The 14,364-nt window shown below is 50.8% G+C and overlaps 1 protein-coding gene across 2 annotated transcripts in view; it reads right to left on the bottom strand.

Moving 5' to 3' along the window:
- The window catches only part of LOC144170379 (uncharacterized), a 134,589-nt gene that overhangs the window by 81,551 nt on the left and 38,674 nt on the right, over nucleotides 1–14,364 (bottom strand). The window contains exon 1 of one of the 2 annotated variants that reach the window (XM_077700149.1): nucleotides 10,303–10,647. The exons of the other annotated variant lie outside the window; for it this stretch is intronic. The gene's annotated coding sequence lies outside the window, so the exon portion shown is untranslated. Of the gene's footprint in view, nucleotides 1–10,302; nucleotides 10,648–14,364 lie in introns of those variants that run through there. 2 annotated transcript variants of the gene reach the window in all.

Below are 14,364 nucleotides of genomic sequence, written 5' to 3'. Positions count from 1 at the left end.
GGCCCTCAGCCCGTATACATCTGGCGGCGTGTGCATGCATGGCTGGGCCGAATTATCGGCGGCGTCGTCGATATTCGGGAGAATAGCCCGGGCTCGCGTAGGGGAATCTGCCCATCTCGCGTGACGAAGCCGAGCATGTGCTTATTTCTCCTCCTTATAGATCGGCGCGTTGTGCGGACGGCGCACCGAGAGGCGTGACGGCGTTCTCCAGTGGATAAATATGTACGGAGACAGAACGCAAGGATATCAGTGTTTGGGAACGCTCGCGATGGTTCACCGTAATTGCTGACACGGAATGTATCGGAGGCACTTGAACAGGCTGGGCGGAGCGTAATCAATAGTCGTCTTCAGGTTCGTCCGAGATAAAACCATAATAGAACCTCCCGAGGGTTGCATGTTCCGGCGATGCAAAGCGTGTATTTTCTCAACCGCACAACGAATTATTCGACGAGTACCGGCCGTTTATTAATTGTATTTCAAGTGGAACGCACGCACGCCTACCTCGACGCTAAGAATATCGCTGCTATGAGACGGCTTCCCTTCAGTCCCAGCAAGAGAGGTACGCAATAACCGCCCTGTAGAACAGTGCTCAATATGAGAAAGGCGGAAAGTAAATAAAATATGAACGAAATATTCGGTTACGCTTAGCCAATTAGGGTGTACTGCCGTTCTTAACTGGTGACGGCTATAACTTTCACAGTACGTCCAGGTACGAAGAAAAGAAAGCGCTTTGTCAGGCCCATTTCGGGGGCCCATTAACCAACACTACGGCATCCTTTCATTAGCCGGTGAGTGTATCAAGGTTGAACGCATCAACCGAGAGCTTTTGCTGTCCATCGAGGCAGGACTACTCCTCGAGTCGACGTCAGCGACCGTGCCGGCAACCCGCAATTACCACCTGCCCACCGTTTGTCTGAGAACCAATATGCCCACGTCTCAGCGAACGCAAATGGAAGGCCGAGGCTCCCGAAGACGGAAACTGTGTGATTATGGAACGGCACTTGCGTCGCGGACAGCATGGATGCTCGTATCGGGATTGACTGGTCGGGCCGAAGACGCCGCGTGTGGCCGATCAGAGTTGATGCCGACGAGGCGGCCCTTTAAGACGGCAATCCCGGAAGGAGGAAAGAATTTAACGGAGTCGTGCAGTGAACAAGTGCTTGAAGATGCGGCGCGCTGGAAGGCGGCACGCTGCTCGTGGAAGGGTCGGACCGAAAGGCTACCCTGCCGTGTCCTTGTGGTCTGTGTTAGAGCACTGCATGGACCTGATTTTTAGACCCGGGCCCGGTACCAGCCCGCTTTTGTGAAGCTCGAGTTCGACCCGAGCCTGTCACCCCTGGCCCCGTCATTTATTTCTAAGCCTAGGGAGGGCCGCGTGTGCGTGACCTGTTCGGGCTTAGACGCTGAAGGAAGTTCGTTTATTATATTTGGCCGAGTGCCCTTCGCAGCGACGGAACATCTAGTCTGTACAGCACTCATGGATTGAAATGCACGCACTTCATGGATTGAAATGCACGCAGTCGTGCGCGCACTTCAGCTTCCACCGTCTTCAGTCACGTCACATCGGCGTAATAATAGCTCGTACTCTTACGCCTGAGTCACCAACACGTGGTTGTCTTGGGCACAAGTTAGCTATACTGAAATTTCAACACCAGAGCTGTTTAGGCTTTTAGTTCTGCCGTCGAGCGTTATCAAAAAAAAAAAAAAAACCCAAGAAAACAGTTCGAGCGCATGTAAACGTGTTCCTCGTGAGGAGCGCCCGACGTCGGCCAGGCTTGCACGTTGGCTTGCACCCCGTGAGGAGCTCGCAAGAAATACCAAGAAAAAACCGAGCGCACGGGAGCGTGCGCCTCATGTGGAGCGCCCGGCGTCGGGAGCTCGAACTTCGAGGACACTCTGCTCAGCGTTCGTGGTGTGATCTATCGCGTGCTCTTCTACTCGCCAGTTCACGTGCGTTCGCGCTGGCAGGGGGGAGCACAGACGCCGAGTTCGCGAAGCCGGTTGCCGCGGTTTTTAGCGCGTCGCGGTCCACTTTGGGAGAAATGTGAAAGCCTGCGGGACAAACCGATCGGGGCCTGCTAGTCACGGAGTCCTTTCAGCGGCAATTACGGAAATCCATGTGAGGTGAACAGCCGGATCTCCGACTAAGGGAGAGGGGCCGCCACATATATGCTGTTTCTCCAGCTTTGCATCTCTAATGCAAGCTGCGCCATTTTGTGTGTGTGTGTGTGTCGCGTCTTAACACAGAAGTACTGTACGTTTTACCTGCAGTGATTGCTCAGCGGTGCTGTTTCTCTAACACGTGACTTCTATTCCCGGCCACGGCAGGCGCATTTCGATGGATGGGACATGTAAAACACGCGCGTACATAGACACGGGTGCCGAGCTCCAGGTTGTCCGAATTAATCCGTTCCCCGCTGCCGTTCCCCGCTACGGTGTTCCAGCTATGGTATGTTATACCAAGACCGTATAAAATCATGGCGCAGTGCATAAAATGCCATTAAAATAAGAGTACAGGACTACCATACCAGACCTAGTAAACCGTGTTTAAAGCTGTGTGTGCAACTAACATAAAGAAGCGCGTGGAAGTAAACTCGGAAGATTCTTTTCAATGCTCTTTTCTACACTTCACGCCGGGAACATTAACGGCCGAAACACACGGCTTCGATCTCGAGCCGGGCCCGGCCCGCGGGCCAGGTCCGGGCTTTCAGGTCAGCCCGGGCCCGTGCAGTGCTCGCTGGGCCTAGGCTGATTATTCTACGTTCTCTCTTGCTTTGTTTTTGATCACTGTCGTTGCACCGACTCTTGCTTCCTTGTCAAGATAAGTGTTTTTGTCGCATGCGGGAAAAAACGTCATATTATTGTTTAGCATTTTTTGAGGCATCATAAGAGCGCAATAGCTGTGTCTCTTGTCTCTTAGTAAATACAATTTACAATTTAAAATTTAAAATACTTAGTAAATTTTTGTAATACATTTCCATCACAAAAAAAAATTGCTTATGACTGTCTACGGCAGCTTAAAAATTTCCATACTACACCGATACACACATATACGTTTGGTCTACTCTACAGCACTGCTATGGGAAGACTGATTCTGACCGGAACATTGCAGACCACGTTATTTCTGCAGGCCAGTTTTCTACCACATGGCACTTTTTTTTTTCGTTTACATCGAACAGACGCCATATCAACAACATAGAACTACGCTCGCGAAACAAAATTAAAACTAGAATTTCTTTTCTTAGCTTTTAATAAGGCGAGAACACCGAGGGGACGCTCGCTTCGAGGAACGAGTAACTTGACCACAGAAAAGTGGTTAAGGTTCAGATCTTCAACTAAGGCCTCATTCGTACCGTAGCCTCCAACCAACGAACGCCAAAGGCCGGATTTGAACCGGTACCAAAAATTCCGTCGCGCCGTCACAGACAACCTTATTCCGCACGTCACGCACCCGCGCGCGCAGCCAATCCACTATGACACGGTTTTCCCCAGCCATCCCCCACACACTGACCTGTAGCCCGAAAGTAGCGCGTGAACGCGTCAGCACAAAATTAAGATAAGTGCCCCGTAACTCGACATGAAAGGGCCAAGCGCGCCTTGTGTGCACTGTTCCCTGGCAAACGGCAAACTTTCGCACGCGAGAAACGGCTGGGCGACCCCGTTTTGTTTCTTGCGCCGATCAGGCCTGATGGTTCGTCCGTGGCGACTCAAGAGTGCCGCATCGAGCCAAGCCAAGGCAAGCGGAGCAGCCAAGTAACGGACTCACCCCACCTCGCCTACCGTAGGCGGACAGGCGCGATCAGAAAAATGGCGTGTATGAACAACGTCGCTGCTGCAACCCGCGCAGCGGCCCTGGTCAAATAACCTGTTTCGCGCAGCGACGATTCCTGCAGGGCGCTGCTGCTTCAACGAGGGCCCGTTCTTTGCGCTCGGCTCACGGAGAGTCTTCAAGTGCGCGCCTCTGCACAGCGCGTTGGTCCGCCAGGAGTGGCCCGGTAACTGCATGCAGCGCGCGGCGTCGAATGAAACGCCGGCCGCAGCACTGCCGCCGAAATGCGGGAGAAAGGGGCGCCTATGCAAATCAGATTTAATTCGGGACGAGCGAAAGCGTCCGCTACGCGAGGGCGGGTGAAGTGTGTGCGTCGTCGCGAAAGTGCGCATCCATTGCTTGCCAATGCGCCTGTCGGGCGCGCAAATGCAACACTCGGTCGTTGGGACGTATCTTCATGCTTAGGAAAAAAATATAGCGGCAAGCCTAAGCTCTAAATAGGCGAACAAAAAAGTGAACTTTGGCCAGACGTGCGTTGCGTAGGACATGCAGCAGATGGCTACCGACAGACGGGCTCAGAACAGCAGGATGAGAGCTCGGTGGGTGAATAAAACAAGGGCCAAAGTGTATGACACAGGTAAGAACGGTTGGGCGCCTGTGAGAGAAACATTCGTCCTGGGGGCATCAGCAGGACAATAGATGCGCATGCATAAAATTGACTATGTATTTAATGTATGGGTGGGAGTCTCGTGCCATCCTTGATGAAGCCACAGGAGCAAAAATACCTGCCTACTGCTGAGATCGCCGCAAGGCAGCACAAGGAAGGTAGAAGAAGCGTATAACTCGCAAGACAAGATCACCTCACTCCGCATACCGTCTCACACACCAAAGTGCTTTTACCGCACCTACCGTGTAGTCGCTGCCGCTTTTTTTTTTTTTTAAGCTGGCGATACCGACAGCCCGCAGTGGTCACCTTTCCCAGAGTTCGCGATCTAAAAGGAGTGAACCGTACCCTGGCCATAACGCCGTCGAGTTCCGGTGAGCACTTATCACATAATAAGCTCGATTTTGTCTCGCGTCTTCGCCCCGTCCTCACCCCACTATAAAGAGGCTAAAGGGGTTTCGCTCCTTCCGTTATGCGTGTCAAAAACATCGTTATGGCAGAGTCCCTCAATGCTTTGAAGGACTCTGGTTATGGCCCGCAAAAATGCTTCACTGCAAGCATATGCATACAGCGGCAAAGCCAACTTTCTGAGGAAGGACACGACGGCATCGAATGAAAACCGAAAATTATAATTACAGAAGAGCACGAAGCACGTCGACGCGTTTTTTTAAAGCTAGAACGCTGTGACGAAAAATACCCTACAAGACTTTATATCGTACAACAGCGCAAACGCACGCGGATGAAACAAAGGAAAGACACATAAGACACAACTGTCCTTTCCTTCCTTTCGTCCGTGCGTGTTCGTGCTCTTGTACGATATGAACTTACAACAACACGCCAACTTCGCTACAGTACCTCCTATGGCATCAGCTAAGGAGTTCAATGTGAACCAAAAGCAGATTCTAGCAAAGCACTTAAACAGAAAAGCCCATCTTTGAGCCTATAAATTGACGCCGAGACGTGACAGTCTCTGGTGGCTCATGTCAGAATGAAGTTAATGCGTCTTCCATCTTGTCAGTAGTTTACACCATGCATTCAGCGGACGACTGCCTGTCATTTTACTGAATTCCAGAATCTCAATAGACTCTCCCAGATGTCGCGCCACACTCGTAACTCCGGGAGCCCGAGCGGTCCGTTTTCTCCGCGCGATTCCACCACGCGCGGGTCAAATTCCGCGTCCGCATTCTTGGCGAGCGCTGTTGCGCGGGGAAAAGTGGTCCGAATGACATTTCGCACCTCGACTGTTGCGACGCGCACGCCAAGCGTGTCCCCAGACCCAGGGACAGGTGCCCGCCGTCCCCCGCAAGACTGACAGGGTAAAAAGCGGAGGCCGGTTTGCAGACAGCCCGACCGCGGCGCGGTGTGAAACGTCTGCTGTGCAAGGCTGCTCTCGCAAGATGACGTCTCATGGCCGCAGCCAATTGCGCCGTGTGCACAAATCCTACAGGGCCAGCGGTGCGTAATAGTAGCAGGATGGAAAGTTGGGCGAGTTGGAGTTGCGACATGGTGACTAAACAGCGCAGAAGACGAAACACAGAGAAGAGCAAAAACAGGACGAGCGCTGGCTATCAACTGGGGTTTATTGGAAAAGAAACATATTTATATACAAGGTCACAAGTAAAAAGCGCGTGCACTCCGTTGGTATCACCTCAGACAATCAGAAAAAGAGTGAACAAGCAGAATCAAAACCTTTATCGGCAATCAAGAAAAGCTACTTCTTTCTCTTGCAAACATACTGAGGCATGACTAATGCAAGCGTCACCGAGCTTTGTTATGTGTGAAGCCTCTATTATTTCACGTTTACGCTGATTAGAATGATTAAAAAGAATGACAGTTTTATCAAGTATGGGCTCGCATGAAGGCGTGGAGCATGACCGACAGTGCTCTGACATGTGGGACGTCGGCGTTCCCTTCAACGAATTGAAGTGTTCTCTTAAACGTACATTAATACACCGGCCCGTCTGGCCGACGTATACCCGTCCACATGATAACGGTATTTGGTAAACAACACAAATACAACAAGTGACATACTTATTATTGTGTTTAACCGAGCAATCTTTGTAGTTATTGGCGCCGGAACCTTGCTTCTTTCGGTTAACTAAAGCACACACTCTACCGAGTTTATTTGGGGCAGATATGGCAACCTGCACCCCATATCTAGACGCTATCTTCTTCAACCTATGGGTGGTCCGGTGAATATACGGAACAACAGCATACTTTTTTCGTTGATCTGGTTCCCTCTGAGTGCGTTCTCTATAGCGTTCTCTAGCCTACGTTCTGCCCTGTTTAAATCATGTGTGCACTCAATGGGCGCCAGTTTTAAGGAACAGGTAAAAAAACTTACGGAGGCGGGTTTTCCAAACTGTGCCTTGGCCTCAGCGTGTAATAAACTGCTCAAAGTAGTAAAAGGGTGTGAAAAGCCCGCCACTCAGAGGGAACCAGATCAACGAAAAAAGTATGCAGTTGTTCCGTATATTCACCGGACCACCCATAGGTTGAAGAAGATAGCGTCTAGATATGGGGTGCAGGTTGCCATATCTGCCCCAAATAAACTCGGTAGAGTGTGTGCTTTAGTTAACCGAAAGAAGCAAGGTTCCGGCGCCAATAACTACAAAGATTGCTCGGTTAAACACAATAATAAGTATGTCACTTGTTGTATTTGTGTTGTTTACCAAATACCGTTATCATGTGGACGGGTATACGTCGGCCAGACGGGCCGGTGTATTAATGTACGTTTAAGAGAACACTTCAATTCGTTGAAGGGAACGCCGACGTCCCACATGTCAGAGCACTGTCGGTCATGCTCCACGCCTTCATGCGAGCCCATACTTGATAAAACTGTCATTCTTTTTAATCATTCTAATCAGCGTAAACGTGAAATAATAGAGGCTTCACACATAACAAAGCTCGGTGACGCTTGCATTAGTCATGCCTCAGTATGTTTGCAAGAGAAAGAAGTAGCTTTTCTTGATTGCCGATAAAGGTTTTGATTCTGCTTGTTCACTCTTTTTCTGATTGTCTGAGGTGATACCAACGGAGTGCACGCGCTTTTTACTTGTGACCTTGTATATAAATATGTTTCTTTTCCAATAAACCCCAGTTGATAGTCAGCGCTCGTCCTGTTTTTGCTCTTCTCTGTGTTTCGTCTTCTGCGCTGTTTAGTCACCATGTGCGTAATAGTGGCCTGGCCGCCGCACGCAGCGCGCACCAAAAGGCCGGCCGCTGCAGCCGGAGAGACCTGATTTCCTTTCTCTTCCCTCTGAATGCTCACGAAGAGAACGAAGCGTATTATAAGAGACGCCAACGAAGGGCGCCATGGTGAGAGGGTGAGAGGTGGAAAGAAGGGGGCAGCTGGCGTGACAAAGACTCTTCATTGTGACAAACATGGCAGATGTGTGCTGCCATGGTGTCCAGGGGTCCATCGAAGCGCAACCACCGGCGCGTACAAAGAGAGCGGCTCGCTGTATACGGCTAAGCGGGTCAATTCGAGGTACTGCACACCACCCTCCCTCCTCCTCCGCCTCCACCACGCGATTATTAGACAATGATGGTGCACGGGCTCTTTCGAAATGCGAAAGGGAGAGCTTGCGAAAGCAACGGTTAGGCTTGCCCTAACAGTCCACCCTCCCCACGCAGCCCCCATCAAACTCTCCAATTTCTTCTGAGAGGAGGGGCAATAGATTCACCATGGGACTTATCGCTCGGCCATGTAAAGTGTGGTTCAGATAAGATCGCTCCGACTGCGCCGAGACGTTGATGATGGCCAGTGTATAAGACACGCGGCGCGTCTGGACGAGCTGATGGCATCTAGTTGACCTGGAATGCAATTTGAATACAAGCGACGCGGCGCCATGGCCTTGGCTGTGTAGCGACTGCACAAGGGGCCACGAGTCGTGGCCCGCTCTACAGGTTGCCGCTGCTCTGCCACGTATAATGGCGATGATGAATTGGCCCTTGTTTGCCGAGCCTCCGCGCTCTCACACCATACTGGAGCGTCCATCTGGGCGGAGCGGGTGAGGTTCGCTTGTATCCCTGCGCGGCCATAATCCGTTACAAAAGCGAGATCATCGCCTCCCACATGGTCTACGCCCCAACGAACGTGATAATAGAGAGCATCGTACTTCGCAGCGTGATAAAAGTTTCTCTGAAGTGACCTGTTGGCCTGGCGCAAAATATATAGGGGTGCATATTGCATGGGGGCATATCTGAACTTCTTAGGCATCCTAGAGACTGCGATCTGTAGTTAACAAAGTTTCCTTCGATGGGAGATTGGCAAACATTGGATGCGAGATGCGTTTTGAACGCAGGCGAAGAACATATAGCCCTGATGAGTTCGGCGAATAGCCCGTTAACAAAATTATTCGCTGAACTGCACGTAATAGTGCACGGTGGATTTCACCGCCAAAGTTCCTGTTTCAAGAGTACAACCTGATGTTGGAAATCTGCTTCCATGGACTTTTCGGTTGTAATTATAAGGCGCTAATCCAGACTTTTGACGCCGAGAAACAGAAGGAAATGTTGTGGCAACCGGGAGCTTAGTTGACAAAGGAGCACGCTATAAGTGCCCTCTAAAAATAATAGCTGCAATTTTCGGAACGTGATCGGTAGATAGGGCAGGCCGAACTCCGATTTTTTGTGCTTTTGCGTCGCGTATCGTAGCCACTTCGGCTGCAGCAAAGCATGTTGTCTCTGCTATTGTAACACTTGACGGGTGATGAAGTAATATCCCGTGTTGCATCTGTCAGGAGATTCGAGATTAACTTGCACCGTGGGCACTGCTAAAAATTCGTGGGCTCCTTTCTTCCCTTTCTATGCGGCAGTTCCACGCGCACACAGCAACAATGCATCCAGCGCACAAGGCGTCTGGTCTTTTTAACGACGAACCACGGTTGACGTTGATACTATCTGGTTGCGGATAGTAACCAGAAAAACTGACTGTGGTTTTCAAGCTAGCTCATGGTATTTATGCATACAAAATGGTCCGGAGTTGCGCAAACCCTCCTGACAATGAAGTATTCGGGACGGGATACTCGCTTCGTTATAAGCGATACCTCGCAAAAAGTGGGCATGATGTGCTTTCTTTACACTATAAAACAGCTCGAATAAAGCGAGATTTCGAATTAAGCGACTTCGTTATAAAGAGGGTTAACTGTATTTCCAGGCGAGCCACATTTTCGAAGACTGGCTTCGTCGAAACAACAGAAATGAATGATGGTTAATGGTACTGGTGAGGTTATCCTTGCAGAGGAGGGAACAGCAGAGTAGTTCCAGAGTATTTATGACCCAAGGGTCTTCGTTATGCTTTCGAGATGACCCTTCAACGCCGCCAGGCAAATTTCATCGCGTTTTACGAACGCCTATGCTATACAAACTGACGCCGGAAAACACGGACGTTGCGGAGTGGGAAAGCCAAGCTCGGGACGTGGAGTTTGCTCCTGGCCTCTTGTTCTAGTCGTCTTTATAAGAACATTTTCTCTGCACCGCATCCCAACCCCCTCATACCCCAAAAAACTGCGGGCATACACTCGGAACAATACAACATGCACGTTTAGATATCGTACACTTCGGGATCACCAAGAGCATCGTATCGCCAATTTTTCATCCGAAGCCTCTGATATGACACAAAGGTATACGAGTAACGGACATTGAGTCCTGTGAGCCATTGACGTCGCTCTTCGGAACGAAAAACGTGACGCAACTGCTGCCGCGAGGCACCGATAATGAGAGCATGAACAAGCAATTAGTTTTCAGCAATTAGGGCGGCGCACGTCCACCAGGAACGGCTGTTCTCCAATGTACACGTTTATAAACGTTAGCGGGAGCTCCATGACCCAGTACAGTTTTTAAACCCATAGAGGGGCAAACTTACTCGCCGTTACTTGCACAAGTCTCCCGTTCTCCGAGGCGCTGGCAGTTGCGTAGCGCACAGCGTTGCCAGTAGCCCCACGTGTCTTGAAAGCCCGCTTTGTCATGGTGATGGGCCTCCGCGCGAGGCTCATCCCGGCAAATAAGGCGCGTCCACTCCAGCAGGGCTGCCGTTGCAGCAGCAGCAGCAGCCACCGCGGCCGCGGCTTCGGGCTCAATCAAGCCAGCGGCACGGCAGCTCGTTAAGGGGACAGCGCGAAACGCATCGGTCCCCCCCGGACCAGTTTCGCGTGCGAGCACGGGCTGCCTGAAAGAAACGAGCTCCCCGAGAAGAAACAAAAGGCGGGCGACACGATAAAGGCGGGCGCCCAAATGGATGGGCCCCGGCCGCGGCGCAGATACACCGCCTTCAAAAAAGCTGCCGCGCGTCCATCCGTGAAGGCTCAAAATAGGATGCGTTGCCTTGTTCTTGAAAACGACGCGGCCTAATCGCATCGACCCATCGTCGTCGTGTGTGCAGAAACGAGCTCGAACGGGAAATGAGCTCGGGCGGCAGTGGGACAATTGCGGTATACACGATCGGCCGGCCGAGATGCGTGTGGCACGTCAGCGTTTGACGACGTTTCGCCGGATTTTGTCGTGGAAGTTTGTTTTTGGCTCGCCATGAGTATACGTGGATATTTTTGAACGCGTTTTGGTCGACAGCGTTTTGCTATTAAGACAGCTACGAAGAGGGGGAAGTGGGGTGGGAAATGCACGTGTATGGAAAGGCGTTGCATAGAAATGGTATAGGCAAATCGCGTTCAGTTTTTGCGGAAGCTACATTTCCCACTTCCTGAAGCCTCGACGTCCACTTCCTGAAAATTTGAATTTTTAAGGCGTGAACTAAATGTGGAGCTGCTTAAGGCTTGTCAATTCAAGTTACTTTGAGTAAATAAATGTGGGGTAACTACGGTGTTAATTAATGCTGATGGGCGGGAGGGGGGGTTCATGGGCCGCTGGCTGCGCAGGCTCCAACCGCGGCCTTTTTTGAAACTCGTAAAGACACGCAAAAAAAGATGTTGGGTTCGAGGAGTGTCAGGCAAGACATGTACGCGCTACAAATAGCGAATGAAGGGTATATGTACACATATAAGAAGCCATTGGCCGCCGATAACTGAACGCAGTTTGTGTGGGGCGCCAAAAAAAAATTTTGAGCCACAGAGAAGTTAGCTGTATGCCTGTGAAAATACGGATAATTTTATCGAAAATGTTCAGAATCCTTTTAAGAAAGGATACTGGCTTTCGATTTTCTCAGCGTCCTCAGAACCCGAGTGGCCTCCCACCTTTATCTATCATCTTTAATAGAGCCAGAACTTTATGGACTTGTTGTGATTTCGTCCCGGTTGAGGACAAGTAAATTGTTGTTGTTTCTTTCGCTGTTAAACGTTTATTGGGGCACCAACACCATCTTTCAGAAGAAGATAACAAATTAAAAATAAGTTATCAGCTGTGCACATTATATGATAACGTATTGATCACTGTGAACGCGAGACCACGCATAACACTAGCGGTGGTTTTGACATCTCGTGGTTTTGACATCTGAAGTTCTGCTTAATGCACCTCAAAAGTGAATTCAGGGCATTGTGTCCTGTTCATACCGCTCGTTCCGCAAACACGCGTGCTTATAATGTTATGTTTGATGTCGGGATAGTTCGAATAACATATTTTGAAAGATGGACGAAAAAAAAAAACCGTACACTTTGCGGCGCCTTCACGACAAAGTGTACGTTTTTTTTTTTGTTTCCGTTTAGTTAACAGTACCCAGCGCAACCCTGTCAAAAGCTTATGTTTATGGTGGTCTTACTCCATGTTCATACGATCACATACAAATGGAGCTCAACGTTAAATTTGAAGCTTGGTTCTTAAATAAGAAGCTTCGTGTATTACTTTCGCGTGTTTCTGATGCAGGTCGCTGGACAACTCTCAAAACGGTTTCCAACAACTTAGGAATTGTTAGGTTGAGCAGACCAAGTCTTTCAAATGACAACAGCTCGCTGATGACTACGACGAGGCGGCCGCAAAATGCATTCGGTTCAGTGCTCTACTTTTCCACGTCGCGCTACCTCGTCGTATTACAGCCCGAAGTGACGTGGATATTGAGTCGCGACTGCGGAAGTGCTCAACCACGTAACAGCTGGGAAGAACGACGGAGAAAAAAGAAAAAAGAAAAAGAAAGGAGGAAGAGCCAATTTGAAAGGCCCGCGCTCTCTCCCTTACCGAAAATACAGCGGAACCCGTGAGGATGGAACGGCGTCGTGCGTGACGGCCGCAGGGGCACGTGTTGGTGAGTGCAGCAAGGCTAATAGAAAAGGAAGGGGATCTTCGCAACTGTGACACAACCAAAAGGCTGCCCCTTGTTGCGCGCAGCACCAACTTCCGGGGAGCGGGGCGCGCTCTGGCTCATCATCACCCGCGGCGTCCGTGTGCCCTACGCCAGCGCACAAAGACGGCATCAGACGGCCGGCACCAGCCTGCAAGGCAAACAGCGGCGGCCCCTTCCCGGGCGTCCAGCTGCTGCGCCGGTCGTGACCGCCGGGCGTGCGAAACATGGGCCGCGGGACCCATTTCGCAGCGTGACACTTCGCTCTCATGCGCTGGCCACGACGACGACGCGGGCTACGGGGTGAGGAAGGCGTTCCGCCCGTGCACCTGACGGAAGAACAACGGCGCCCACTGTGTCTCTGCGTGCCCGTGCGCGTGCGCAGTGGGGGACCGCGGCCGGGGATACAGCGCTGTACGAAAGCTGGCACCGCGAGAGAAGAAAACAAAAATTAACAGTGGCTTAGCTCGGGCTATGCCAGGATAAACGTAGCGTGAGCTAAGGTTCACGGCTGCGAAAACCGATTTCCAATTCAAATCCAATCCAATCCAATTTAGTCGCGGGCGGGCGGCGGATCAGGTAAGGTGGCTAGCTCAGGCGCGCCAGCTGTGCGCCGTAAGACGTCACTGCTCCTCGCGCATGCGCAGCAACGGCTCTTCAGGAGCCACGCGAAACTGCTCAAACTTGGCCAGTGTAGCTCACGCTACAAAATGTTTAGGGGTCCGGCCGTCACGTGCGGTGTGGACAGTGTGCGAAACGTAGGGAATGCGAGGAATATATGAAGAGTTAGAGATGGTACGTGGTGGAGGTGAGGGGAGAGGACGTTTAAGGTGGGTGCGGCACAGGAGTTTGTACTGGAGAACCGTCGGGGTGATTTAAAACACTACAAAGGGTGGCCAAAATATACTGCTGTTTTGCTTAGGTCAAGTATGTGCGGTTTTCGCAATCGAATATGTGAGGAATTTGTGAGCGGCGTCGGTGTTGAGGGACAACGATTTGATACTGAGGATGCTATCCTACTCGTCGGAATTATGTGATAATTCATAAATAATTTGACATTTCGAGTGAAAGTCATCTTTGGATGGCTGCCGACTGACGTTAGAGGTAATCAGAGATGGTATTTCTGTCCGGGATTTAAAAATCTCATAAATTTCGAGAAGTTTTGGAGTTTTGTGAAGGAGTCACCCGGCCCCCCCCCACCCCCCCCCCCCCCCCTCTTCCTTCTTCTGGATTAGGCTATTACGTGCTCAACGGTACACCTGAGGTAACAGGCGCGCCTTAGTGGACGTCTAAAAAGGGATTTGGACCGCCTGAGGATCTCTAACGGGCGCTGAAATCTCGACACACACGGTCGTTTATATGAAAGCGACATCCCCCGGCCAGTAACCTCTCACCAGCACAACGCCCCAACCACCGAGCCACCGCATGTGTCCTATTTGCTTTCCTGGTCCCGTTTCTGCTACACATTGCATTTTTATACCCTACGAGGGGCGCAGAAAAGCAGCTGTGGCTGGAGGTTGAGCAAATGACGGGAACAACAAAACGTGTCGACAAAAGAAAGCGTGCTTGTCAAGATGATTCCCTACAGGTGCGTTGCAAACGTTGAGCCCATGTGTGAATACAGCGAAGCGGACTCCGCTTTCGACGCTGTAGCGCTCAAAGGTGATGATCTTAAAGCGTTAGAGGGGAAGCGAACTATAGAGT

The sequence above is a fragment of the Haemaphysalis longicornis genome, unplaced genomic scaffold, assembly GCF_048455015.1.
Source record: "Haemaphysalis longicornis isolate Haplotype H1 unplaced genomic scaffold, Haemaphysalis longicornis Haplotype H1 scaffold_2, whole genome shotgun sequence".
In the NCBI taxonomy this organism is placed as follows: Eukaryota; Metazoa; Arthropoda; class Arachnida; order Ixodida; family Ixodidae; genus Haemaphysalis; species Haemaphysalis longicornis.
Note: the sequence above shows the minus strand (reverse complement) of the source record. Positions and strands in the feature narration are given on the sequence as shown.